This window comes from Ursus maritimus, unplaced genomic scaffold (assembly GCF_017311325.1).
Source record: "Ursus maritimus isolate PB19 unplaced genomic scaffold, ASM1731132v1 scaffold_2, whole genome shotgun sequence".
NCBI classification, from domain to species: domain Eukaryota; kingdom Metazoa; phylum Chordata; class Mammalia; order Carnivora; family Ursidae; genus Ursus; species Ursus maritimus.
The window spans coordinates 88,829,768-88,835,907 of NW_024424452.1; the positions used below are offsets into that span (position 1 = coordinate 88,829,768).

General features: G+C 44.4%; 1 protein-coding gene across 3 annotated transcripts in view; it reads right to left on the reverse strand.

The window, feature by feature from the left end:
• The window catches only part of XPR1 (xenotropic and polytropic retrovirus receptor 1), a 234,292-nt gene extending 234,117 nt beyond the window's left edge, over positions 1–175 (reverse strand). The window contains exon 1 of one of the 3 annotated variants that reach the window (XM_040636319.1): positions 1–175. The gene's annotated coding sequence lies outside the window, so the exon portion shown is untranslated. The other 2 variants (XM_040636318.1, XM_040636321.1) reach the window with 2 other exon arrangements.
• Positions 176–6,140: the final 5,965 nt, after the last annotated feature.

Consider the following 6,140-nt stretch of genomic DNA (forward strand, 5'->3'; position numbering starts at 1 on the left):
GGCGGCGGCGGCGGCGGCGGCAACAGCGACTCCGACTCCTCCCCACATGGGCCCCGGCGCGGCACGGCGCTGCGCTTCTCTCCTCCTCCGCCGCCGCCGAGGTCTCCTCAGAGCCGCCCTCCCGCCATCTTCCTCCTCCTCTCCATAGCCCCGCCCCGCCCCGCCCTCTAGACGTCATCCCCATGGTAACCGCCTACGCCGCACCGACGAAAGGGGCGGGGTAAGGGGCTGGGTTTGGGTACATTCCTGGAGGCTCCTCCCCTTCTGGGCAGAACGTGCTGGAGGCACCTCCCCTGACCTCTCCCGTTGGCCTTACGACTGCTCTCTACCGCCTGCCTGGGAAGCGGCAGTGTTGTTATTGCAATTAATATCAATACTGTAGCTAGAATAATTTACACAAGGCATTTATATTTGCAAAGAATTGTGCAAACAGTTTTTCATTTTAATATTTGTTCTTCATAAAACTCTTAAGGATGGATCAACATTAATCCAAATTGAGAGAGTAAAACAGGCTAAATAGTTAAGGATCAAAAGTATTTAGGGGCGCCTGGGTGGCGCAGTCCTTAAGCGTCTGCCTTCAGCTCAGGGCGTGATCCCGGCGTTATGGATCAAGCCCCACATAAGGTCCTCTCCTATGAGCCTGCTTCTTCCTCTCCCACTCCCCCTGTTTGTGTTCCCTCTCTTGCTGGCTGTCTCTATCTCTGTTAAATAAATAAATAAAATCTTTTTTAAAAAAAGAAGTATTTAAAGGAACTGTATTGTACACGCTTTAGGTGCTCAATAAATGCTCATTGGATTTCATTAAAGATGTCAGTGCCAAAAATTGTATGCTGTTTCTGAATTTCGACGTAATTATCTAATCCCAGGGCTACCAGAAAGGTCAATAACACCACCCGCACCTAAACCAGTACTGGGAGGGGGCGTACTGGGGGAAAGGTACCAGTGACTGAGCTTCCTGGGGTTTCAGGGTGAGGTTGAGAGGGAAACCAATATTGGGAGGAAAGAGAATCCCCTAGGGGTACCATGACAACCTGACCCCCAGGGAAACCAGAAATGCATCTGGCCTCCAGGCTGAGCTCTTCTAGGGAAGCATAGGGAATAGATCACTCGTACAGTTTAAAGCTACTTTTGAGTGTGTGAGTGATTGTCCTAGAGGACCTGATTTGAGACAGAAACCTAGGTCCTTCCCTGAGTGAAGGAGCCCTGGATAATAACAGCTAACATCTATTAAGCACTCACTGTGTACATTCCAAACGCTATTCTAAACCCCTTACATGTTCTTTGTCCTTTAATTCTCACAATTCTGATGAGACCCAAAGAGACCAGGGGACCACTGTGACCAGGACAGTATTCTGAGGTATCAGTCTTTGCTGTTGGCTTTTTTTTTTCTCTCTCTCCATGTATTCTTCCCCTTTCCCTTCCTCTTAATTCATGCTAGTAGAGTTCTGCCACCATTTCCTCTGGAGAGGGATGAGGCATGATGGAAAATAGGCATAGGCTAGGAGTCTTTCTGACTCTTGTACAAAAGTTTCAATCACTGGTGAAAGGGTAGTCATGGTAAGAAGAAGAACAAGAACAGGAGTGAGGACTCCTCTCACCTCAACACCATACTCCTCTCCCCACCATAACAATCCCCCCTTTAGTGGAGGTAAATGTTCCTAGGAGAAATAGGCGAAAGAGAAGTCTATGCTCCCAGTAAGGAGACATAACCACAGAGAGGTAAATGAGTGGATGGTGCACCTACGTAGGATGACGGAAACAGGAGCAGGTGCAAAAGAGACTGCTGGGCCTTTAGCCAGGTATGGACTAGAATGCTACATTCTAGGCCACAACCCCTTCTGACCACGCATCCTACTCCCAACAGCCATACCTTGCTGTCTTAGCTGGGCACAAGATTCTGGATGCATAGCCTGACCCAGGAAAGAAAGAAAATCCTGAATCCTAGCTCTATAACCAACAATTCTTAATTCTCCTCATGTCTGATCCAGAGCCCTGACACTCAGTTAGACATGAAAATCTTAATTTATCTGAAGAAGTAGATTTAATGTTTCCTTATTCCTAACATTACTTCAGATATTTCACTGACAGAACCATCAAATACTTAGTATTTACTGAAAACCTACTTTCTGCAGAGCACTGTGCTAGATACTATAATAATCTGAATAGCTTTACTCTGAATCAGAAGGGCCCCTTGCCTTACACTTTCTTTTGTAAATAGGCAAGTAACTCTTCATTTAACAAAATTATACTGAGTAGTATGATATGCTCGTCATGCCACTTTGGGAATGAAGGACAGTTCAAAAATAAGTAAGACTATCTTCCCCTCTCCCCCCCGAGGACATCAGTCTAGTCAGAGAGACAGGCAGATAGACCAATAGCTAGACTACAGTGGGATACATGCTGAATTTGTGGTATGTACGAGGCAACAAACATCCAAGTAACTGGGAAGGAAAGGATGGCATTCCAGAGAAAGTGACTTTGAAATACAGTCTTAAACACCAATCTGACAGAGAGAAAGGCACCTCCAAGATCTCAGAGGCAAAAAGCAAGGGGAAGTCGGGATTATTAAAGAATGGCAAGAAGTTGTCTGACTGGAATATCCTTTAAGGCAGCTAGATGTACCTTTCTCAGAGAAACTCTCCCTAGTCCCTTCCTTCCTTTCTCCAGTCTGGCTCCCACGTCGCCCTGGTGCAATCTTCTCACTGTATGGTCAATGGTAATTTCTGTCAGACTCTGAGCTCCTTGAAGACAAAATGTTCGTTTCTTTTGTTTTCTCCAATTTAGCATGGTGCCTAGCATTCAAGTATTCAATAAAATTTGGAAGAACAAAGAAAAGAAAGAAGGAAGGTAAGAAGGGAGAAAGAGGGGGGAGAGGAAGGAGAGGGCTGTCTGCATGGAGAAAATTACAGGAAATGAAGTTAAGCTGGAACAGGACTGTGAAGAAATACATCATGACAGCATGGGCAGTATGGCGTCTTTGAAGACGGTTAAGCAGTAGGTGACTAGCTCAGGTTTTGGAAAGCAGTACAGTAAAGATTCCTGGTTTTGAGCACTAGCTCAGGGAATAGACAGACCTGAACCAAAATCCCAACTCTGGCATTTTTACTCTGTGTGACCTTGGGCAAAGGCCGTTAGCTCTTTTTTTAAGATGTTATTTATTTATTTATTTATTTATTTATCTTAAGAAAGAGAGAGAGCATGAGCAGGGGAAGGAGCAGAGGGAAAGGGAGAGGAAAGGGGAAAGAATCCCAAGCAGACTCTGTGCTAAACATGAAGCCCGACATGGGGCTCCCTCTCACAACCCTGAGATCATGACCTGAGTCAAAACCAAGAGTCTGACACTTAGCCGACTGAGCCACTCAGGTGCCCCAAAATACACTAGCTTTAAATGCCTCAGTTTCCTCATCCTTCAAAAGGGGATAATAACACCTCCCTAGCAGGTTGTTATGAGGATTAAATGAGATTCTGCTTATAAAGCACTTAGCACAATGACTGGTTGACCACTCAATAATTAGCAGCCCCTTGAAAATGTCTGTAAGCAGTATGGAAGATGAACTAGAAGGAGGACAAATCAGAGACCAATGTATTAGCAAACACCTGTATGGCACTTACTCTGTGGCAGATGCTGTTCTAAGTGTTTTATGAATACAAACGTATGTAATCCTTACAAGGACCCCAGGAGGTAGCTACTGTCATTATTCTCATTTTACAGATGAGTAAACTAAGACAGAGTACTTAAGAATCTTGCTCAAGGGCGCCTGGGTGGCTCAGTCTGCCTTCAACTCAGGTCATAATCCTGGGGTCCTGGGATGAAGCCCCTCATTGGGCTCCCTGCTCAGTGGGGACCCTGTTTCTCCCTCTCTTTTTGCCTGGAGCTCCCCCTGCTTGTGATCACTCTCTCTCTCTGTCAAATAAATAAATAAAATATTTTTAAAATTTTTTTAATTTAAAAAAAAAGAATCTTGCTCGAAATCTGCTACTAAATGGTAGGGCTGGGTTTGAACCCTGGCACTCCAGCTCCAGAGTCCTTGCTCTTGCCCACTACATTATGCTGACTATTGATGCCAGTCATAGTAATGGACAAAAGGAGGTGTAACGTGTCACTCTAACTGTAGTGACTAAGTAGTTGATGTTGCCATGAACTGAGATAAGGAATGGAAGTGGAGAGCAGGTTTAAGGCATTCCTAGAAGTGTTAAATCATTAGGAATCTATGAGACATACCATACTCCAACTGGCAATACAATCTAGGACTCTGGAAAGAGACAGAAGAGCCAAAGACTAGGGAGCCATTCATATTTAAGTGATAAGGAAGTCCTGATAAATCTGCCTAGGAAGGGAACATACACTAAAATGGAAAGGGGTCCAACAGAGCATCCTGGGTGAGTCTGATAAAGAAGATGAGACAAGGGGGCACCTGGGTGGCTCAGTGGGTTAAGCGTCTGCCTTCGGCGGAGGTCATGATCTTGGGGTCCAGGGATCAAGTCCCACGTGGGGCTCCCTGCTCAGCAGGGAGTCTGCTTCTTCCTCTCCCTCTGTCCCACTGCTCATGCTCTCTCTTTCTCTCTTTCTCAAATAAATAAATAAAATCAAAAAAAAAAAAAAAAAAAAAAGATGGAAAGGAGGCTGGGGTATGGCCAGAGGGGGCAGCAACACAATTAGGAGACAGCAGTGTAAAGGAAGCCATAAAACATGAAAGTTTCATAAGGGAAGCAGTGATCCACAATGTCAGATGTTACACAGAGAAGTTGAGTAGAATGACTTCTTTTTTTTTTTTTTTTTTTAATGATTTTTTATTATATTATGTTAGTCACCATACAGTACATCCCCGGTTTCCGATGTAAGGCTCGATGATTCATTAGTTGTGTATAACAATCTATGCACGTCACGCAATACGTCCTTACTACCCATCACCGGTCTATCCCATTCCCCACCCTCCTCCCCTCTGAAGTCCTCAGTTTGTTTCTCATAGTCCATAGTCTCTCATGTTTCATTCCCCTTCTGATTACCCCTTTCTTTATCCCTTTCTTCCCTACCGATCATCCTAGTTCTTATGTTCCATAGATGAGAGAAATCATATGATAGTTGTCTTTCTCTGCTTGACTTATTTCACTTAGCATTATCTCCTCCAGTGCTGTCCATGTTGTAGCAAATGTGAGAACCTGTTCTTTCTGATAGCTGAGTAATATTCCATTGTATATATGGACACAACTTCTTAATCCAGTCATCTGTTGAAGGGCATCTCGGCTCCTTCCACGATTTAGCTATTGATGGACATTGCTGCTATGAACATTGGGTGCATATGGCCCCTTCTCTTCACTACGTCTGTATCTGTAAAATACCCAGTAGTGCAATGGCTGGATCATAGGTAGCTCAATTTTTAACTTTTAAGGGACCTCCACACTGTTTTCCAGAGTGGCTGTATCAACTTTGATTCCCACCAACAATGTAGAGGGATCCCCTTCCCACATCCTCTCCAACAATTGTTGTTTCTTGCCTTGTCTATTTTTGCCATTCTAACTGGTGTAAGGTGGTATCTCAGTGTGGTTTTGATTTGAATTTCCTTGATGGCTCAATGATTTTGAACATTTTTTCATGTGTCTGTTAGCCATTTGTATGTCTTCATTGGAAAAGTGTCTGTTCATATCTTCTGCCCATTTTTGATTTGTTTATTTGCTCAGGTATTGAGTTTGAGAAGTTCTTTGTAGATCTTGGATACCAGTCCTTTATCTGTAGTGTCATTTGCAAAAAATTCTCCCATTCCGTGGGCGGCCTCTTAGTTTTTCTGACTGTTTCCTTGGATGTGTGAGTAGAATGACTTCAGGCCATCCGCAGCAATTAGAGTCACAGGTTACCTCAGAGAAAGTGCTCTTTGAAGACATGAAGCGCTGCAGAAGTCTGAGCAGTGAACAGCATTTTGTTTTCATACATCTTAAGTTGCATTTTATTCTGTGTACATGTTGTAGAATAACCAAGAGTGAGAACTTATAGTATACTCAGCAGGGCGCTGTGGGTACAGCGGTTAAGTACCGTTGCCTTCGCTCAGGCTGATCCTGGCGTTCTGGACGGCTCCAGCCACCATCAGGCTCCTCCGCTGGGAGCCTGCTTCTACAATACGTAACTGGTTCCAGCTAATGCTTGA